Source organism: Pleurodeles waltl, chromosome 1_2 (assembly GCF_031143425.1).
Source record: "Pleurodeles waltl isolate 20211129_DDA chromosome 1_2, aPleWal1.hap1.20221129, whole genome shotgun sequence".
Classification (NCBI taxonomy): Eukaryota; Metazoa; Chordata; class Amphibia; order Caudata; family Salamandridae; genus Pleurodeles; species Pleurodeles waltl.
This window is the reverse complement of record NC_090437.1, coordinates 718,237,284-718,259,267: the sequence shown is the minus strand read 5'-3', so window position 1 is coordinate 718,259,267 and position 21,984 is coordinate 718,237,284.

Below are 21,984 nucleotides of genomic sequence, written 5' to 3'. Positions count from 1 at the left end.
GCCCTGACCAACCCAGAGGGCAGGGTACAATCTAGTTAAACGGCAGGACATGTGTTTTTAAGTTTTACATGTCCTGGTAGTGAAAAACTTCCAAAGCCATTTTCCACTACAGCAAGGCCTATCTCTCTCACAGGATAACATCATGATTACTTTATTACATTTATTAAATTTGTTTCCCAATCTGGAAAAGGTTTTTCAAGTTTGGTGTCTTTGGACTCACAATTTAAAATCGCAACCTATGGTGAAGATGGATTTTAAATTGCAGTTCTGAAAAATACCACTTTTACAAAAGTTGGCATTTTCTTACTTTAGTCATTTGGTGCCTGCTGCCTCTCCAATACATTTCTGGGGTGGGTGAAAGCTGGGCTTGTGTATTCCTTCTAGACAGCCACACACAAAGGGAGCTTAGGTATGACTATTGGACCATCCCCAGCCAGAAGGGCCATCTTGGACAATATGGGGGGGAGGGGCTGACACTTACACCTGAATGGGCAGTGCCCTATCCCCATACAAACAGCTGCATTCACTTTTGTTGTGAGTCTGGAGCCAGGGCAGGAAAGGAGGACCTCTGTGCACTTCAAAGACCTTTCTTGGAAGTCTCCCCTACTTCAAAGACACAATTGGGTATAAGTAATAGACCTATGGCTCCACCAACTCAGTACACGTCTGGACCTGTAAGTACTCTTCCAAGAAGAAGGACTGGAGTGCTGCTACAAGGATAGCTACTCTGCAAGACTGCTGCTCTACAAAGAACTGCTGACCCTCCGTGCTGACCTGCTGCCTGCTACCCTCTTGCCTGGGGAAGAAGAACTGGACCTGCACTTCATCTTCAACCAAGAACCTCAGAGTGACTTCAAGGACTAGTCTGCTGGCCTCCTAACCTGATCCTCAAGGACATAACAGGCTCTCCACAACTCCTGGACCTTTGTTTAATGAGCTCCTGACCCCTAAGAGGTTCCTCTTAGGTCCTGGGCCCTTGGAAGTGTTTTTACTGCTCCAGAAGGCACGCTTTTGGGCTCTTTGAAAATACAAATGGGCCCGTTCACTCCAGAACCATGCTGCTCATTCAAATAATCAGCATGAGCAGCCGCAAGTTCATCTCTTTGCACAACAAGCATCGCCACTTGTGACCGTGAGGCTCCAGCCTACTCGTCCATGATGGCCAGCTGATTCTTTGCACCCATGGACCACTGCCAGTGACTTTCTCACTGCTCCCAGAAAACAACTTCCCTACGAGCAGGACTCTTGGCCCAATTCTTGAGAAAGTGAACTTCAGCTGGACTTATCTGGGACTGTATCCGACCTGCGCTCCCTTGTGGCCGGCCTGAATTTCTGGAATTAACATGTATAGTGCGATGAGGTATCCCCTGTTGGTGTGTTACACTTTTAAGTACTGTATTGCATTTTAATCTTTAAAAAAAAATCATAACTAAAGTTCTACTTATTGGATTTTTGTCGTTTTGGTCTTGGTTTGCTCATTAAATGAAGCTCTATTTTTCTAACCTGGTGGGGAATATTTTTGTATGGTGATTTCACTGTTTTACTGTTTGAAATGTTGCACATATATATACATTGCCTCTTAATCCTGACTGCTCTGTGCCAAGCTACCAGAGGGTGAGCAAAGGCTACCTACCCTATGTTGTTTTTCTGACTTACCATGACTAGAATTGTGGTTCCTGCCTGGACAGGGTGGATACCTGTGCCAACCAGAAACCCAATTTCTAACATTCCCAATCTTCTGTTTGGTTTCCTTTTGTGTTTTTCTATGATTTCTTGCTTTTACTGGAACTCTTTATTGCATCCCTGTTTATGAATCCATCCTTTTTGTGGAGGTAAAATGCAACACTTTCTCGAACATTGTATTCTCTTCCATGAATGCTTTTGTAGTTTTATGTGCCCTCTTGCTTAGACCAGACATTTGTCATAGTGTAGCATGGTGTCTGCCCCATCATAGTAATTATTGCAAATACATTTTGATGGAATAGACAGAAAATATTGATGCTTTTGGAAAATTGAGCATCCTTATCATTTTTGCTATTTCTGGTCTGCTCTGTTTCCCAATTGTGTTTAACTATGGGAATCTGTTGTAAGTTGTCAAGTTTGGCTGAGGGATGAGCTTTCCAACTCTATAAGAATTTGTGTCTCTACAATGGCCCCTTTTATCAGACATATTGAGTGAGAGAGTATTTTATATCTCTATTGAGTCATCCCATTTCCATGGTGTTAAGCATATTTTGCTGGTGTGATCTACAGTTTGGGAGTCTGTTCCTCGCATTCTTTGACAGGCCTTTGTAAATGATATGGTAGTGGCCTATCCATTCCCAAATGAGACATCTTGTCATTTCAGTTGGGTGAAAGATCTGCAGGAGAGGGAAGTAATTGTAATTTAAGTAGAGTTGCATGTTGACTGTTGACTTTTATCTATGTTGTTAATTTGAGTGTAGAAAAGAGCCTTAAAACAAAGATCAACTCAAGGTTTCTTGCTTTCCGAGTCACAGTGTAGCACGTTCTAGACTGGATTGACTTTGAAAGAGCAGCAAATTAGTATTGTGTCTTAACAAGGTTAGGATTTTCATTCTGTCTCTATTTTGACAAATTAAATTTTGTAGCTTCCGGTTTTGTTTGTCTTTCAATCATTGGGTGGATTTGTAGTGAGTCAACACCAGTCCAGTGTTTCTCCTTCTTTTCCATCCATCACTACATTACTACTGCAAGCAAATAGTTTATTTACTGCTTGTTCTAACAATAGTTCAGGTCGGCAAGGAATTTTTCAGGTTTGTGCTCCAAGAATTTGACATTGAGTGCCAGATCTTTGTGATTTTTAGTTCTGAGCAGATATTCAAAAGTCTGCGGTACCAAACATGGCCATTCTATGTTTCAGGGTGTGTCATTTCATGGTAGACACTGCAGATTTCCCTGCTTTCATTTTAGCATTGTTAATGTGTTTGACCTAGTTATCTTTTTTTTCTCAATCTCCAAATGTCTGCTTTGTTGGTTAGAGTGAAGACTTTGGGGCTTATTTATGAGGGGTTCACATCATGCTTGCACCACGCAATCTGGTATATGTGTGGTGCGAACCACAATGTCATATTTATGGACCCACGCAAAGCCATTTGGCGTGGCTTTGAATTGCTATGCAGTGCAAATCACTACATTACCCTGCTCTGCGCTAGGGAGGTATTCCCTGGGCATTCTGTGGGTGTTCCCACACAACTCCCATTGTTTTTTATACCATCCCAGATTTACCAACCCTGGTAAACCTGGGAATGCGCCAAAATCCTACACTTCTCCAGGTGATGCATAACGTGGAGAAATATCTTTATTTTTCCTAGTTTTTCCACTTTCCATGTGTGCTGCATTTTGCAGCACACATAGGAAAAGGAAAAAGCCTCTCAGTATTGTTTTTGTACGGAAAGGGGCCCCTTCCTCCACTAAACCAATCCTACATGCAATGTAGAGACCCTCATCCCATGGTGCAAGGGTTCCTTTGTTGGTGTTAGGCAGACAAAAGGGTGCCAGCACAGGGGGAAAGGACAAGAGTATGCTATATTTGATAAATTCTGTGCATTCCTGCCCTTTCCCCATGACGCAGGGCAGCACAACTAGGTGACTTGCTGTGCTGTTCTGCCCTGCACCACAAATCCCATAAATCTGTGTTTTTGTCTTTTTAGGGTAGATAGTTTATGCTTCTTGTTTAACCATTTCTTGGATGCCTTGAGTACTTATTTGTCTTTCTTGACTTTTGGAGGTGCCTTCTTGTTCAGGGGATCTCGTGGTATAGTATGCCCATTTTTGCTTATGTTCCCTTGTGATACGCTAAAATGGGATATGCTATTTTACACAATTGGTTGAGATAATTGTGAGATCACAGATTGAGCATCTTTTCTATGATCTAATATATGGTTGAGGATGATACTAGAGGCGTGTCACCAATCCAGTGTTGCTCAACTGTGTCATGGACAATATGGTTATAATCTGAGATGTGCATGTGTTTGCTCCACTCTTTGTTTTCTGGACACGGATGCACATTAATGTCTTTCTCCGGTGTATTTCCAAAGTAGTTCCTTTATGTTAAGTATTACTGTAGTTCCATTTCCAGACCCTCCATATTGGGCGAATCTTTTGTGACTGATTGATTAGATGAGAAGTTCGTACTAGGGCTATTACTTGCATTGCATGCCCGAATGTATAAGTAAGACTCCTTAGGTTCTGATTTAGAGTTTGGTGGACAGATTACTCCATCACTAACGTGGCAGATATCCCATCTATTCTAGCATAGACTATAATGTACTGGCAGTAAGGCAGACAGGATATCTATCAGGTTTGTGCAAGAGTAACCAGCCCACCAAACATCAAATTAGGCCTTTGGTTTTCTAAATTTATAGGAATTTTTAAAGATACTACATGTACCTAAACAACCAACTAATAATGACAATGGCATGCCCGAGTGGGTAATTGTAATCTCTAGGAATCAAGGCATCAAGGAGGCAAAATAATTTTTGATTGGCCAAGAGGACTCTGTACACCTTGCCACTGCTAATATTTCAAACACTGTCTGCTGCACTTGAGTGAGTCTCAGAACATCTGCTAAGCTATAACCGTCTGCGGAAAGGCAACTAAATAATCTTGCAACCTAGCCTACAGAGATTGTCGATTAGCCCACTCAGCTATCTATACGATCTCTCTCTTTACAGGGATCTCACCAAATTATTTGAGCCATGGATGTCTAGTGATGCTAAGCCTGCAATCACATCCTACTGGAGTGATGTTTCTCTGTGATGAAGGCGAAGGGCCTGATCTAGAGGTTTGTCCGACAAACTTTCCAATCTCTAGTGTGGGGGAATTACAACCTACTAAAACATGGAAGTGGAATATTCACAATATGTGAAATACCTCACTATTCAGCGGGGATTTATCAACCAAACTTGCTGCATTAAGTTTGAGAGGAGTAAATCTCAATTAGGAACCCACCAATGTGTAGTATCTTTGATATCATGCGCGCTAGGACCCTCATGGTCCTGGGTGGACTCACAACAAGAGTTACATAATCGCATGGCAGTTGTCAAGATGTGGTTATGAAAATTATGACACAATGCGTGCAGAGAGTGAAAGTATGTTGAGAAATAAAGACGTCTGTCACAGAGCTCCATGAGTGGCATATTCATTTGCATGCTTCTGGGCTGGGGAATACACTACAACCAGCGACAAGGGTGGGATTTGTGCCCTGACGAAACAGAGCTGCTCTTCCTGAGAGTTTGCAATGGTGCAACAAACTGCTTGCGTATGCGGCCTGTGCCTTAAATTGATGCAAACACCCTGTGATTAGCACATGTGGAGTCAAAGCCCTTCTCCAGCCCATACACAGCCATCAAAGAAGTTGCAGGCCCTGCACAGAAGCACATTTGAAAAGCCTACCAAAACCCACTGGTAAGGCACTACGCCATAACACAGAGCCATAATCAATATGAAGCAAATGCTAAAGGCAGTGACAACCAGGTACGAAAACAGGAACATTCTTACTAGCACAGCCAATTAATTGCCTAATGACCTTGAATCGGATGAGATGGCCAGACACAAGCAATGGAGTGTTTTGTGAAGGTTGCCAGTCTTGCTTTGCAATAAGAATGCTGCCTGAGCAGCACATACTCTCAGAGGTGATAGAAGGAAGCACAAAGTATGGTGCGCCGTATTGTACATACGGCACAGCCAAGTTGTTAGGTGGCATGGGGAGACGTAAGAAATCTGGAGCAATTGGCTGATGTGCCGGATTCTTGTAAATCTGGGCCTTAATGACATGCTTTTTGTGCTGAAATATGTGATCTCTGATAAAGCTCAACTGAGATGAACCTAACTGTATCTCAGAGCCAGCTGGCCAGTAGCTAGTGATTGTTTTACGTGTATCCTTCAATGGAACACTGCTTGGACCTTTATCTTACCTTACTGGACCCACTCTCTTTGAGTTTGTCCGTATCTGGGAAGTTAAAATCCTCTTTTCACAAGTGAAAGAAAATATGCACAACTGACCTTATTTTTTGCCTATGTAATTGATACAATGGTTAGAGGATCTATCCTTTTAATTTGACTTTCAGATCCAAGGCTGTTGTGTTGCCTGTGCTTTGCTGTTTAGAATCCCTGTTCTTCAAGCAAGTACATGCCTGATATCTGTGTGTCTCTCTCTAGACAGAGTAGTTTGCACACGCAATAGAGACTCCACATAGTCCTAGCATTTATGGTGGTTGAAATTATAAAGTGACCTGGACAGTGTTTGGTGATCACGCAGATGTGTCTGAGTCGTCTGTTTTCAATCCAGTCAGCAACAGCTGCAAAAATTCAAGGAAATAATGCACAATATTTCAAACACTGTCTGCTGCACTTGAGTGAGTCTCAGAAAATCTGCTAAGCTATAACCGTCTGCGTAAAGGCAATTAAATCATCTTGCAAACTATTCTACAGAGATTGTCAATTAGCCCCCTCTGCTATCTATATGATCTCTCTCTTTACAGGGAACTCACCAGATTATTTGAGCCATGGATATCTAGTGAGGCAAGGCCTGCAATCACATCCTCCTGGAGTGATGTTTCTCTGTGATGAAGGTGAAGGGCCTGATCTAGAGTTTTGTCTGACAAACTTTCCAATCTCTATTGTGGGTAATTACAACCTACTACAACATGGAAGTGGAATATTCAAAGTATGTGAAATACCTCACTATTCAGCTGAGGTTTATCTACCAAACTTGCTGCATTAAGTTTGAGAGGAGCAACTCAGATGAGAAAATCTCAATTAGGAACCCACCAATGTGTAGTATCTTTGATATCATGTACGCTAGGACCCTCATGGTCCTGGGTGGACTCACAACAAGAGTTACATAATCGCATGGGAGTTGTCAAGATGTGGTTATGAAAGTTATGACACAATACGTGCAGAGAGTAAAAGTATGTTGAGAATAAAGACGTCTGTCACAGAGCTCTATGTGTGGCATATTCATTTGCATGCTTCTGGCCTGGGGAAGATGCTACAACCAGCGACAAGGGTGGGATTCGTGCCCTGAAGAAACAGAGCTGCTCTTCCTGAGAGTTTGCAATGGTGCAACAAACTGCTTGTGCATGCCACCTGTGCCTTAAATTGATGCAATCGCCCTGTGATTAGCATATGTGGAGTCAAAGCCCTTCTCCAGTCCATACACAGCCATCAAAGAAGTTGCAGGCCATGCAGAGAAGCACATTTGAAAATCTTACTAAAACACACTGGTAAGACACTTCGCCATAACACAGAGCCATAATCAATATGAAGCAAATGCCAAAGGCAATGACAACCAGGTACGAAAACAGGGACATTCTTACTGGCACAGGCAATTAATTGCCTAATGACCTAGAATTGGATGAGATGACCAGACACAAGCAATGGAGTGTTTTGTGAAGGTTGCCAGTCTTGCTTTGCAATAAGAATGCTGCCTGAGCAGCACGTACTCTCAAAGGTGACAGAAGGAAACACAGAGTATAATGCAGCTACATTCCTCAAGCCACCACCGTTGTTTGAGACCGCAAAGAAACAGAACATTGGTGCCAGGATTGAAATGTTCTATGTCTTCATAGATGTGCTAGGAGAAGAAGATGATCAGAAAATTATGTAAAATTTAAAAAACCTTGCCAGTGATGGAGTGAAAGGAGTACTAAAGAAAGTCTGACAAGCTGATGCAATATCATACCAAAAGAAAAAGATGGGTGCCAAGTTCAATCCAATACTGAATGTTGACTATGAGAGGTAAATCTTCAACCAAGCATGGCATCAAGCAGGTGAAATGATGGATGAATTTGTTGAGAGACTTGTTGCACTTCTCAAATACTGTAGGTTATGTGACTTTAATGATGAGGAACCCATGCACCTCATAGACAATAATGGCAGCCTTTCAGACTCCTTCAGAAGATGCATGTGTCAAAGCCCAGCTCACCTGGGTTCTTGTTCAGTTCTGATGGAGGTTGAAGACAATCCGACCCCACCCTGAAACTGCTTGTTCCAGCACACTAGTTTTTAAAACAGTGCACTAAGAACAGAAGCTCAAGGGAAGGGGGGAAGTGGATAAAATAAAAAAAAGAGAGACAACACCGTTCTTGCGTTTCCACTGTTGAAGTGCTGCACAAATCTGCGGCCCTTTCTGACTTCTGTAGAAACTGGTGCCTAATGAAACATAAACAAAGAACAGATAAGTGCAACCTATTCCTAAATGGGTTCCTGACTATCCCTTTATTTATTAGAAATTCTCTTCTAAAAGTACCTCTTGGATCCTGGTCTCTAGTTTCCAGGTTTGGAATGTGTTACTGCTCTGGGATGTGTTTTCTATTACTGTAAATAAATTTTCCTATATTTCCAGAATCTTTTATAAAACAAATACTGTACTTTTACATCAAAATACAGCATGTAATTTGTGCAAGTCCTTGATTTACTGTTTTCCTTGCTGTTAATGGTTTCCACTGTTCGATTCTTAAAAGTTCCATGAGAAAAAACAATGTTTGCTTCACAAAGTTCTGCAAAATATTCTTGTAACAAAGAGTTTGAATCACAATGTTCGTGGAAGGTATTTCGTTTCAAATTGTCTATACACGAATCCAGAAATTGTTGTCAAAGTTCTTTCAGGTAATAAAAGGTTTTGCACTTACTTGTTGCTGGCAAGAGATACTGATCAGTGTAACCTTGTCTTCTTTCTCTTTTGCAGGTTACTCATAGGAGAGAGGCTGAAGCAAGGAGGAACCGGAAACCGGAAGAAGGAAGAGCCAGAAGCTGCGCCCATTGAAGTCAATGAAAGTCTGTAAAGAGCAGGAGTGCCAGCGCCGAGGGATCTGTTCTCAGGTACGGGGGAGGTAGACGAGCACAAGCACTGGGTGAGGCTCGGGGGATGCATTTTATAGACAGGGCTGGGTGTGGTTTGAAGGGCTGGGTGTGGTCCTCACATGCTGCACATGTTCTTGGAAGGTGTGCAGAGCTGGGTGTGGTTTGAAGAGCTGGGTGTGGTCCTCACATGCTGCACATGTTCTTGAATGGTGTGCAGAGTTTCAGTTATTATGCAAATGAGTTGGATTAACACATGGCCTAGGGAGGAGTGTTTTAAAGAAGCCTTGGTAAAAGCAAGGCCCAATGTGTAAACAAAACAGCACATTAAACAACATACACAGAAGCCTGGGGGGGGGAAGGTGAGATAACAAGAAAGGCTTTCAATAGTAAGTTTAAAAGGGAGCTATTACAGAACCCACTAGTGCAGTGAGAGGGGACATGCTCTTTGCTGTGTACAAACCCTAACAGCATGTTGCGAGAGCCACTCAGTTTAGAGAAAAGGCTATTGGCTGCAAGGGCAGAAGATTAAGCAGGTTGACAAGTTGCTAATATGGAAGCAGGAACAGCGTGTAATGAATCAGCATTGATCATGAAAACTATGCAAAAGCATAAAATAGATGCACACAAGTTGACATCTCTGAAGAAAAAAAAAGTTATGCTTGTGTTGTGAGTTTTAATTTTCCCATGAAGGTAAACGTCCAGCCATAGGACAGAAATGTAAAGGCTGCAAGAAAGAAAACAATTTCATAACTGTCTCCAAAGTGAAAGAGAAACCAAGTGCGTCACAGCAAGAAGAGAAAATGGACTTCAGAAGTGTCCAGAAGCATTCTTGCCATGCCGACAAGGCTAAAAGGCAACACCAGTTTTCTGTCCTTGTCAAATTCATCATAGAAAGACTCTTCAACATCACTGTCGGGCACTAGCAAAGAAGATGGATGTGGGTTGATGATATCAACTAAGGAACGATATGCACATGTAGGATTGGCTGCTTGCACAGTTCAAAAGCCAAAAGTACAAACAAAGCAACAAAATTAATTTGACTAGTTGCCCATAGCCTTTATTATAGGCAGCAGTGCGTCGATTAACATAATGCCAGTAAAAAAGTTCAACAGCCTATTTCCTGTGCCACGCCTTACTCCGTCAAACACAAAGGCACACACGTGGGCTGCTTCTCATCCACTACAGAGTCAAGGGTCATTTACTGCAACTTTACAACACAAAACAATGTCAGTACAAGCGCCAATTCATGTCCTTCAAGGAATTTCATGTAGTGCATGCTTGCTTAGCTTTGCCACTGCTGCTGACATGGGATTGATGTCTCTCAACTACAACATCTACAGTCAGGCTAAAATTGTGAGTCAGTTCCCGTCATTATTTAATGACTTAGGAAGATTCAAAAAGATGAAAGTGCAACTTCATATTAATGAGGACATTCGCCCTGTTGCCCAATGATACCACATAGTAACTTTTCACTTAAAAGCAGCCGTTGAGAAATAGCTAGAAACACTGTTGGAGCATGACATTATTGAACACTCCACTGGTCCTACGTCGTGGGTTTCACCCATAGTTGTGGTATCAAAAAATGACAGTGGAGGTTCAGTGCGCATTTGTGTTGATATGCGCCAGGCCAACAAAGCAATCAAAAGAGAAAGACATCCTGATCCCCATACAGTGGACATGATCAAGCTGATAAACGAAGCCAAAATCTTCTCCTGCCTTTACCTGAACAAAGCAGGAAGTGAACTGTAGGTACATTACTACTTTTTTGCCTCATGTTGGTTTGTTCTGGAATAAAAGACTGAGGCCCTCATTATGGTTTCGGCATTTTTTTGGGCAAGACCGCCATGCAAAATGCTGCCACCATACCGCCAGTGGTGGTGTAACAGCGATCGCCTTATTACGAGTTACCGAGAACAAACCGCCCAAATATAGCCACAAAACCAACACCGCCAGGCTGGCCGATGGCGAAACGGTGACTGACCTACCACTGGCCCCCCAACGCCGACCTCATCTCGTCCGCCGTATTACAAGTCAGTTTTCAGCACAGCGGAACATGCACGGTGGTAAAACAATGGCGGTCTGCACCGCCTCAGTAACAAAAGGCACTGCCAATAGTAGCGAACACCACATTGGACAGTTCGAATCCCTACACCTGAAATACATACACACATCACACACACACCTGCTCATGGTACCATTTAACACCCCCCACAAACACCCACAATCCCTTGCAACTACCACGAGCAGCTACAGAGTCGCGAGGCACACCTCATACCCGACAAACACCTGCAAATTACACACTTTGCACACTCCACCACCACACCCCTCCAGTACCCACATCCAAACACCACCACACCACCAATCAACCCACACTGCACCATACCCACACAGCACCCGCCCACATAACAAGTCACGCCAGAAGCACCCACGCTTCACAGACAATGAGTTGAGGGTCATGGTGGATGACATCGTCATAGTAGAGCCACAACTGATGGGGGTACAGGTCCAGCAAACATCATTGTCCAGGAAAACAGAGTTATGGCAGAGGATCGTCGGCAGGGTCAATTCAGTCGGCACATATCCACGCACAACAGAGGATATCAGGAAGAGGTGGGACAACCTCAGGAGGAAGGTCTGTTCCATGGCATCCAAGCACCAGATCGCCATCAACAAGACTGGGGCTTGGTGCCCGCCTCCTCCCCTTGACTTAACATCCTGGGAGGAGATCATGCATCCGGAGGGCCTCACTGGTATCAACGGAGGTCTTGACACTGGTAAGTCAATAATACACACCAAGCACCAACCACTCCTAGCCAGCATGCCTACCCACCACTCGCCCATCCACCCCATCCAACACTACTGCAACCCCACAATCACCTCATGAACCCCCTGCATGCCACGCCACCCTTCTCCCACCATCCCCACACACTCCCCTGAATTAATGGATAACAATCACAACGTGAACAACCACAACTCCCACAATGCATCACAACCCACAGCCCAATTTCGCTGTACCAGTTCACAGTGGAACACCTGTCTGGACAACCATGTCACAGCCCACACATACTGGTTGCTACAACTGCCTCCCAACACATGGCAATGACAGCAATGCCAAACACCATCCACAACCCACTATGGCATATAGAAACCATGGCAAAATCCCCATACCCAAATCAATGTCTGCAGTGCTGCAGCTGTCATTGCCATCATTGTGAAGTAAATCGAGCCACTGCATGCACCACACCATGGAAATGGCAACTACACATCCACATACAAACTCACCCTCTTTCCACCCACAGGTAACCCTGCCACTGCCACCCAGAAGAAACTGCCACGATCAGACAACCTCCCCCGGATGAAGGCCCCAGTGGGTGTCTGGATGGGGACGTGTTTCCTGGGCCATCGGGGGCGACTGGTCAGTCCACTCCCAGCAGCCCCACCCTGGATGCACTGGACTCCCCCTCCCATGTGGCTACAACACCTCAGCAAGCCCCTTATCCCCATACCTGTGCCCCCGAGACCTCACAATCAGGAGTGTGCACCCACAGTACAGTGAAAGGCCTGGTGGTACTGGGAATGGGCACCCTGTGCCGCGGCACAGGCACAGGGGGCTAGGGGCAGTGGGACAGGATCAGTAGTCCAAGGGTTGGGCCAACCACAAAAACTGACTGCATACCACCAAACTCAGGACACTATGGCCCAGATCCTCGCCACTGTGAAGGAGACCCACAGGCTGCAGAGTGAATACCAGCAGGAGGCCATGCAGCAGTGGCAGACCCAGAATGCCACCATGGCTTCCATGGAAGGGGTGCTGAAGAAACTCACCACTATCCTGCGTGAGTCCATGTCCCCCCAGCAGGCCCCTTCCATTAACCATATCCCATCTGAGCCCTCCACGTCAGCGGCAGCTAGTGGAATGGAGGCCCTGCCACAGGACCCGTAGGACACCAGCACACCTACCCCTGTAGCCGACGAGCCACCACGCAAGCGAGGATGTTGAACCAGACATCCAGCTGGTACTGATGCCAAGACCAACGCCACTACCAGGAAGTGACCCTCTCCTGAACATTCTCCCTTGTGTGTGACTGAGGCACCCTGTTGACTCTCCACCGTCATCTCTCCATTCTCTCATGGCCACCATAGCTGGCCCAAGTACTCCGATGATCCCACCCGTCATGACCCCACTCATCACCACTTGCACTGGCACCTCCCAAATAAATACCATTGAGCACAGTTACTGCCTCCGTCTTTATTGTTATGAGTAGCAAAGATACTGGCATCACATGTGCAACAGTTAACCCAATGTCCTGCAAATGTATGTGTGAGTGACAGAGAGGGAGCAATATGTAGCAAGGACAACAGTGGAACAGGCAGTGGCTGGAGAGATGGGTCAAGAGAGGCACAGGTGAGACATGTACCAGAGTGCACCGCAACCATGTCCTAAAAGTAGAAAAAGATAGGGGCAGCAATCACTATAGGCGTCACATATGCCAAATCAACACACATGCACTGTAAGTACAGGAAGCCAAGGCTGAGATGGCAAGTCAAGTCCAAATACTAATCGCCATGACAAACCCACATTCCCAAGACATACCACCCATATGGTCCCCCCCTCACAGCATACAGAGCCACACGTTGGGCAGGGCAAACTGCCACAAACAGTGATGTAGCACCACCTCCCAAAGTTGAATCCCAGGACAGGATGCTATTCAGAGGAAACCAGCCAGTGTAGAACACATATTGCACTGGATCTGGGAGTTTAGGGAATAATGGTCCTGCACATAAATGTCACAAGTGCAGCAACGGAACAGGATGACAATAGCTCTGACCTGTGCACAGTAAGTACCCAACCTACTACCACATGTAGCCCCCCAACCCACCCAGAGCCGGTGCTCTAATATCTCCAGTTATTACAGACAGCAGGTGGTAGCATGCACAAGGCAGATGGTGGAACAGGACACATACCATACATATGACACATATCTATATCTCAGTGGAAGTATTGTCGTATCAGCTCTGCTCTGGAGTCAGCAGCATCTTCATCATCTTCCTCATCACTCCCCATGTCCTCTTCATTAGCCACTGGTAAAGCTGCCACCTCCTCTGCATCCAGCAATAAATGTGATGTCTTAGGACCAGATTGTGTAGGATGCAGCAAGCAACAATGACCTGGCACACTTTCTGTGGTTTGTAGAGTAGGGCACCTCCGGAGATGTGCAGACACTGGAATCTGACCTTCAGCAGGCCAAGGGTCTGCTCAACCACCCGTATTGTCCTACTGTGGGCCTCATTGAAACTGTATTCTGTAGCTCCAGTCCGATGCCTCACAGGTGTCAGTAGCCAGGGAAGGTTGGGATAGCCAGAGTCACCTGTGTGCACAGTGGTAAGAGCCATGTCAAGACCAGGAGGGTGAAGTGCAGGTTTTGAAGAGTGTTGAGAGCAGAGGAGCACTCATTTGAAAGGATACATACCGATGGGCCAGGCCCGATCTCTCCGTAGTAGTGCCATCAAGTGTGGGACAGTGCTCTTCCACAGAATGTAGGAGTCATGCACAGACCCAGGGAACCTGGCTGTCACTTGTGTGATATATTGGTCAGCCAGACACACCACCCACACATTGGTGGATTAGAAGGTTTTACAATTCCTATACACTTGTTCACTCCTCCTGGGTGGCACCAGGGCAATGTGAGTGCCATCTATAGCCCCTATCACATGAGTGACATGTGCCAGATCGTAGAAGGCAGCTTTGACAGTGACCAAATCAGCACGATGTGGGAACCTGATGTAGCTGCGCATTTGTTGTAGCAGGGCACATAGGATGTCCCTCAGGACGTTGCTGAACATAGGCTGTGACATTCCTGCTGCAAAACTACTGTCATGTGGAAGGACCCTGAGGCAAGGAAGTGGAGGACTGACAACACCTGTACTGTGGGAGGGATGGCATTGGGATGATGAATGGCAGGCAATAGGTCGGGCTCCAACTGGGTCACCAGCTCCATGATGGTCTAACGATTCAGATAATAGATCTGTATGAAGTGTTGCACTTCCAGGGTGGCAAGGTTGACTAGGGGCCTGTACACCGGAGCATTCCTCATCCTCAAAATTCTACTGTACCTGCAAATAGGAGGGTGTAGAAATCAAGATGTGCACCATTGTCTGTGTGGACGTAGTTGAGCTGTACACATTTCACAACATGTCACCCATGACGCACCTTAAATGCACCCTCAATCCACATTGCACATGTTAAATGACAGCCGCCTGTCCTGCATGCACTGGACAGATGGAAGTGAGCTCATCATGCCGGCGTAACACGCCATGGCGGTAGGCAGTCTAAACTGCCATGCAACTCCTCATTGGTTAACTTGGTTGCCTATGGGAGGCAGGAGCCAATGGTGATCGCTGCCAGAGTTGATGGTGATGTCTGCGGCGTCCGTGACTGACATTCATTGTGCTCATGCTCACTTGACTCCTGACAGTCATGCACAGAAGACCTCCACTGCATGTGCTGCTGTGTTCTGACCCACCCTGCAGGAGATAGGGTCCCTAGCCTTCACCCAGGAGGAATTGGAGAAGCTCGTGGAGGGGGGGGTCCTACACCTGTATGGACAGTTGCATGGGACACCAGAGCAGCAGGTGAGGCCAATGTGACTCTCCTGTCTGTGAGTGGTGCATATGGGGATGGGTGCTTTGGGACAAGGCAGAGAGATTGGAGAATAGACTTGGGTGAGGAGTCTGAGCCTATGTGGATTGATGACATGTGAATGTAGTCATGAGATGTGTGCTGTTCACTGCTGTCCCTGTAATGCCACTCTACGTGACTTTTCCCTTCTGTCTGTGTCACCCATGCAGGTCAACGCCCATCAAAAGAAGGGGATATGGCATGCCGTCACCAAGCAAGCGCAGACCCTGGGGGTCCATGCCCGGCGGAGCACCCACTGCAGAAAGAGGTGGGAGGTCATGAGACGCTGGGCCCGGAAGACCGCAGAGGCCCAGCTGGGGATGTCCCCCCAATGTGGGAGTGGTGCCCGTCAGACCCTGACCCCCCTGATGGCCCGCATTTTGTCAGTGGCTTACCCGGAGGTGGATGGGCACTTGAGGGCAGTTCAGCAGCCACAAGGGGGTGAGTACACACTCTCACTTAAAATATGTATTGCCATAGTGGCTCTGGGTGTGCACTACTGGGAAGCTGTAGCATGGGCACTAGGTGGATTCATGTCTACTATGGGTATTAGACAGCCGGGCAGGTTGGCATCATAGGTGTGTGGCCATGCAGTCAGTGAAAGGAGGGGAAGTTTGTTCCAATGTGGTATCTGTGTTGTCACCTACTCTCAAGATGTTCTAGGCAGCACATGCCAACTGGATCACAGCATCTTTGGTGTGGTGTCAGGCCATTGTACTCTGTTGATGCCAACCACTGTGCCAGGGGAGAATGTTGGGCCCTCAATCTGCTGCCAGGTACTGTATGTGTAGTGAGGGAAGGTGGGCCACGATGTCACCGTGCAATTTGACTATGGCCTAGTTGGCATGCCAACTAGCCATGCTGGATTCTGTTGGCCCTGTAGTTTAGAAATAGTGTCTCTCTTCGGGCATGTGAAGAAGGCAGGTCCTGGGCAGGTGTGGCGGGTATGCCTCTCATCATGTACACGGTTGCATCTGTATCAGCTTCAGTGGTATTCATGTGCATTGCTGTGGTGTCCCCCATGGTGTTCCATTGTTGTAGCATGTGTAGGTGAGAGCATGGCATGTCATGACATCAGAAGATGATGTACTTTCTCTGTGTGACTGTTGTGCTGGCATTGACCGATTGCACTCGGGAAACATCCTTTTTGATGACTTTTTTTTTACGAAGGTCGTGGTTAACGAAAGCGCAACAACGCTTTTTTTAACCACGACTTCGGTTTTTTGTGCCTTAACTACGTATGTTCTGAACAACGAACATGCGTGGTTAAGGTACAAAGAAGGGACTTGGCGAAGGTAAGTGGTGGGTTTAGGTTTTGGGGAGGGGGTGGGGGTCAGGGGGTTTTAGGTTTTGGGGTGGGGTTGGGGGGGTGGGGCGTTTTTGGTTTTGGGGAGTGGGTGGGGGGTCAGGGGGTTTTAGGTTTTGGGGTGGGGTTGGGGGGGTGGGGCGTTTTTGGTTTTGGGGAGTGGGTGGGGGGTCAGGGGGTTTTAGGTTTTGGGGTGGGGTTGGGGGGTGGGGCGTTTTGGGAAGTGGGTGGGGGGTCAGGGGGTTTTAGGTTTTAGGGTGGGGTTGGGGGGTGGGGCGTTTTTGGTTTTGGGGAGTGGGTGGGGGGTCAGGGGGTTTTAGGTTTTGGGGTGGGGTTGGGGGCGTGGGGAGTTTTTGGTTTTGGGGAGAGGGTAGGGGGTCAGGGGGTTTTAGGTTTTGGGGTGGGGTTGGGGGGGTGGGGCGTTTTTGATTTTGGGGAGTGGTTGGGGGGTCAAGGGGTTTTAGGTTTTGGGGTGGGGTTGGGGGGGTGGGGCGTTTTTGGTTTTGGGGAGTGGGTGGGGGGTCAGGGGGTTTTAGGTTTTGGGGTGGGGTTGGGGGGGTGGGGTGGGGTGAGGGATGTAGGGTGAATGGTGCCTATTGCTAATGATTTTATCAGGAATGCCTTTACAACGAAATATCGTTGTTAAGGCATTCGTGGTAAAATCATTAGTAGTAGCAACGAGGTCGGTGTTCCGACCTCGTTGTTAAGGCAGTAGTTTTTTTTGCAGTCGTTGTTTCGTCGTATATTCATTGCACTCTGTCTCTCTTTCTCCCAAGTCCACCCTCCCTCCCTGTCCTCCTCCGTCTTTGTGTGCATCAGCATCATCTGGCAAAGGAGAAAGGGCACCGGCGAGTGGGGATGCTGCAGCCCACGAAACCCAGGAGGCTGAAATCAGCGCAGCCGAGGGGACCAGTGGGACGGAGGGCAAGGGGAGTGCCACAGGGAGACAGGATCGACAACAACATCTTCAGATTCCTCCTCCGATGGATGCTTGCTGGAGGCTGGCCTGGCTTATAGTGGGTCCCTTGCGGTACTTACACCTTGTGCCAGGTCCAGTTCTCCCTCATTAGTAGGTTAGAGGTGTTCTAGCAGCTTAGGCTGATAGAGGTAGCTATAGCAGAGCAGCTTAGGCTGAACTAGGAGACATGCAAAGCTCCTACTGTACCACTTACATCACTTAGCACTATATCATAAGAAAACACAATACTCGAGTTGCTAAAAATAAAGGTACTTTATTTTAGTGACAATATGCCAAAAGTATCTCAGAGGATATACCCCCTTAGGAGGTAAGTAATATACACAAAATATACACACACAAACCAAAATCAGGTAAGTAACAGATAGAAAAGTAATGCAAACAGTGTAGAACACAATAGAATGCAATAGGGAGAAATAGGCCTAGGGGCAACAAAAACCATATTCTCCAAAAGTGGATTGTGAACCACGAATGGACTCAGGCTGCAGTGGCAGTCCTGTGTTAGAATTGTCGGAGCTCCCTATGGGTGGCAAAAGAAATGCTGCAGCCCATAGGGATCTCCTGGAACCCCAATACCTTGGGTACCTAGGTACCATATACTAGGGAATTATAAGGGTGTTTCAGTGTGCCAATAAGAATTGGTAAAATTAGTCACTAGCCTGCAGTGACAATTTTAAAAGCAGAGAGAGCATAAACACTGAGGTTCTGGGTAGCAGAGCCTAAGTGATACAGTTAGGCACCACACAGGGAACACATATAGGCCACAAACTTATGAGCACTGAGGTCCTGGCTAGCAGTATCACAGTGACACATACCAAACATACTGACAACATAGGGTTTTCACTATGAGCACTGGGCCCTGGCTAGCAGGATCCCTGTGAGACAGTAAAAACACCCTGACATATACTCACAAACAGGACAAAAGTGGGGGTAACAAGGCTAGAAAGAGGATACCTTCCTACAATGCTCCCTGGCGGTGGAGTACCCATTTGGGACCATGCCAGCACCATCCTTGTCCACCACCCCCTTACCAGCACTGCCTACCCTGTAGCTCCTCATCCAGTTGCCCATGTCCGCTCACCCAGGAGGGTGGGTGTCTCCTTCACCACAGGCACCTCTGCCCCCGCTCCAGTCAGCCCTGCTGCCCTCAGTGAGGAGGCTATTGACCTCCTGAGGTCCATCTCTGTGGGACAGACAACCATCGTGAAAGCCGTCCAGGGACTGGCATCCCTAATGCAGCAGACCAATGCGTTCCTGGAAGGTATTCACTGTGCCCTGTCTGGCCTGCAGAGATCATTTCAGGCTCTGGCCTCCTCCTTGTCAGCAGCCAGTGTCTCTTCTTATTCCATCCCCCCTCGAGCTACCTGTTCCCAAACCCACATCTCTCTCCCCTCACCCATCCAAGGCACACTTACTGACCCACATGCATCCACATCAACAGACACTGTACGCAAGGACAGACACAAGCACCACAAACACCACCACCATGCACACAAACTACATTCAGATGCAGACATGCCAACATCCACTCCCATGCCCAACACCCCCACCAGCTCCCCCTGACAGTCACAACACCACTGACACCTGCAGTCAGCACCTCATCAGTCCAATATCCTGCCACATGTGTCCTCACTGCCACCGTCACCACAATATCAGACCCCCATACATGCACCCCATACACCACATGCGCACACACCACAACAAACAACACCCCCACATGCAGCAAATCCACCCTACCTGCAGACACCACCTCAACATTCACTCACACAACCATCCTGCCATCTCTCTGCATCTCCTACCCCTCCTCCTCCCAGTACACTCACCTACCCAACAATCGGCCAGCACAAACAGGGTATTCACCCACACACCTGCACCCAAAGCACCTCCACGTTCACACCTCACATCCATGCCCTTTCCCAAACCTCCTTCCCACGACCTACCTTGTGCCCCTAAGAACTGTTTCCTGACTGAGTTTCCCTAGTATCCCACCACTGCCCCAGTCCCTGTTCCCCCAAGTGCCCTGCTACCCTTCACAGACCCATGCCTTCCAACTCCCAGTCCTTCCCTGGTCCCTGCCATGCCCCTCCACTACCTAAGACTTCCACCCCCACCAAGTCCGCAGTTGCCTCTCCCAAACCCAAGCCCAAGCCCACTCTCTCCACATTCAAGGCCAAGCCCACTCCCTCTACTTCCAAGGCCAAACCCAAACTCCCCACCCCTGGCTAAACCAGCACCATCCAGGGGCAAGCCAAAAGAGCCCCCTCCAAACACAGCACAAAGGACCTCCCCTCCAAGCCCAAACATCCCCCCACATCCTCCAACCCTCACCCCTGAGGTGCCTGCATGCCCAATTGATACTCCTGCCCCGTGGAGGCCATCACCATGCAGTCAGGAGTCCAGTTGGGCCGTGCTACTGTGCCCCGTGTGCTTGGGGCATGGCAAACCATTGGGACTTGCCCTTGGACCCCTTTATAGTTTTTGTTTTGATTTTAAATTTTTATAATATATATGCACCACTGCACCATTGGTGTGAATGGTAGAATCCTTGTTGTGACTTTCATTCGACGTGTATGTGTGGTGTATGTGCGATTCTGCGTGTGTGTGGTATACTAATGTCCTTCCCTCCAGTGTGTGCTAGGCTGGTATAGTTACGGTTGGTGTCTTGGTCGGCATCGCTGGTCCTATAGGTCAATGGCCAGCAGGAGCATTGGGAAGACTGGCAATTCATGTGCAATGGCACCTGTGGATGTGCCTGTGTTCCTGAAGGTGAGTGTCCCCTTTTATGTTGTTCATTTCCGCCATGCTTTTTGTGGCGGTGAGACCACCCTGGAAGCCCTAGCAGTGTGCTACCACATAATACGGCTGTGGGAAACTGTCTGTCTGCCGGGCCTGGAGATGCCTGGCGCCGGCTGTGGTTGTCCATCCACACTGGCGGTTCTGATGGAAACCTGGTTGTGTTCTGCAGTTGCCTTCCCCCTACTCATAATGTGGTGTTCTTCACCACCAGGCTTGCGACGGTGTGACCGCCACCTCCACCGCAGCGGTCCACAGACCACCATACTTGTAATGAGGGCCTGAGTTTTGGAGTATCTTTGGGTGAGAAGATATTTCAGGATGTTATTCACTGAATTATTCAACCTCTTACGCATGCTTTCAATTACAGTAATGACATACTTGTATTTGAGGCTACACAAAGGGAGCATGACAAGGCTCATATTCAAGTCTGCCAATTACTTGCTGATGCAGGTCTCACTCTAAATGCAGCAAAGTGTGAGCTTCACAAAACCAAACTTAAGTTCTTTGGGAATATGTTCTCTGTTGGGGGAATGACTCCCCACCCAGATAAGGTGCAAGCACTGTCATCTACCTGCTCTCCACAAGAAGTAACCATGCTACGATCCTTCTTAGGCATGGCCAGTTATTATTGAAGGTACATTTGTGACTTTGCTATAGTGAGTGTCTAACTGAGACCTAACAAAGCAAAATATCCCATTTCAGTGGTGTCCTGAATGCAATCACAGTTTCAATTAAATAAAACATGTGATTGAGAATGCAACTGAAATTACCTATTTTGACCCCAAGTTTCATAATGAGATTACAGTAATTGCGAGCCAAGTGGGGTTAAGGGCAATCCTTGCTCAGTCCAATGGCCATCTGGATGCCCAGAGACACCTTGTGCCCTATGCCAGTACAAGCCTGTCTTAAAAAGAGCGTGCCTACTCTCAGACAGAGAAGGAGAGTCTGGCCGTAGTGTGGAACTGCAAACATTTTCATGTGTTTCTATAAGGGAAATGTTTCACTATCATCACAGACCACCAGGCATTGCTCACTATCTTTGTAAACCCAAAAGCTAAGATGCCCCTTTGCATCGAGAGGTGGGGGTTATGACTGCAAGAGTATGACTTTGTGACTGTACACAAGTCAGGGAAAGACAAAAAATTTGCAGATTGCTTTTCATGAGTGCACATCGCCTCAGTTCGACATCCAAAGTAGCTGAAGAATATCTCATCTTCATTGTGCGGTCCAGCACCCCAGCATCTCTATCCATTGAATAGATTATTGCTGCTACCAAAGCAGATAAAGAAATGCTCACCCTCAAAGACCTCATTACAGTGTAATCTTGGAAAGCAAGTATGTGACCTTTTCCTGAAGATTTTGAATTAAAAAATAAACATGATGAGCTATCCATCACCAGAG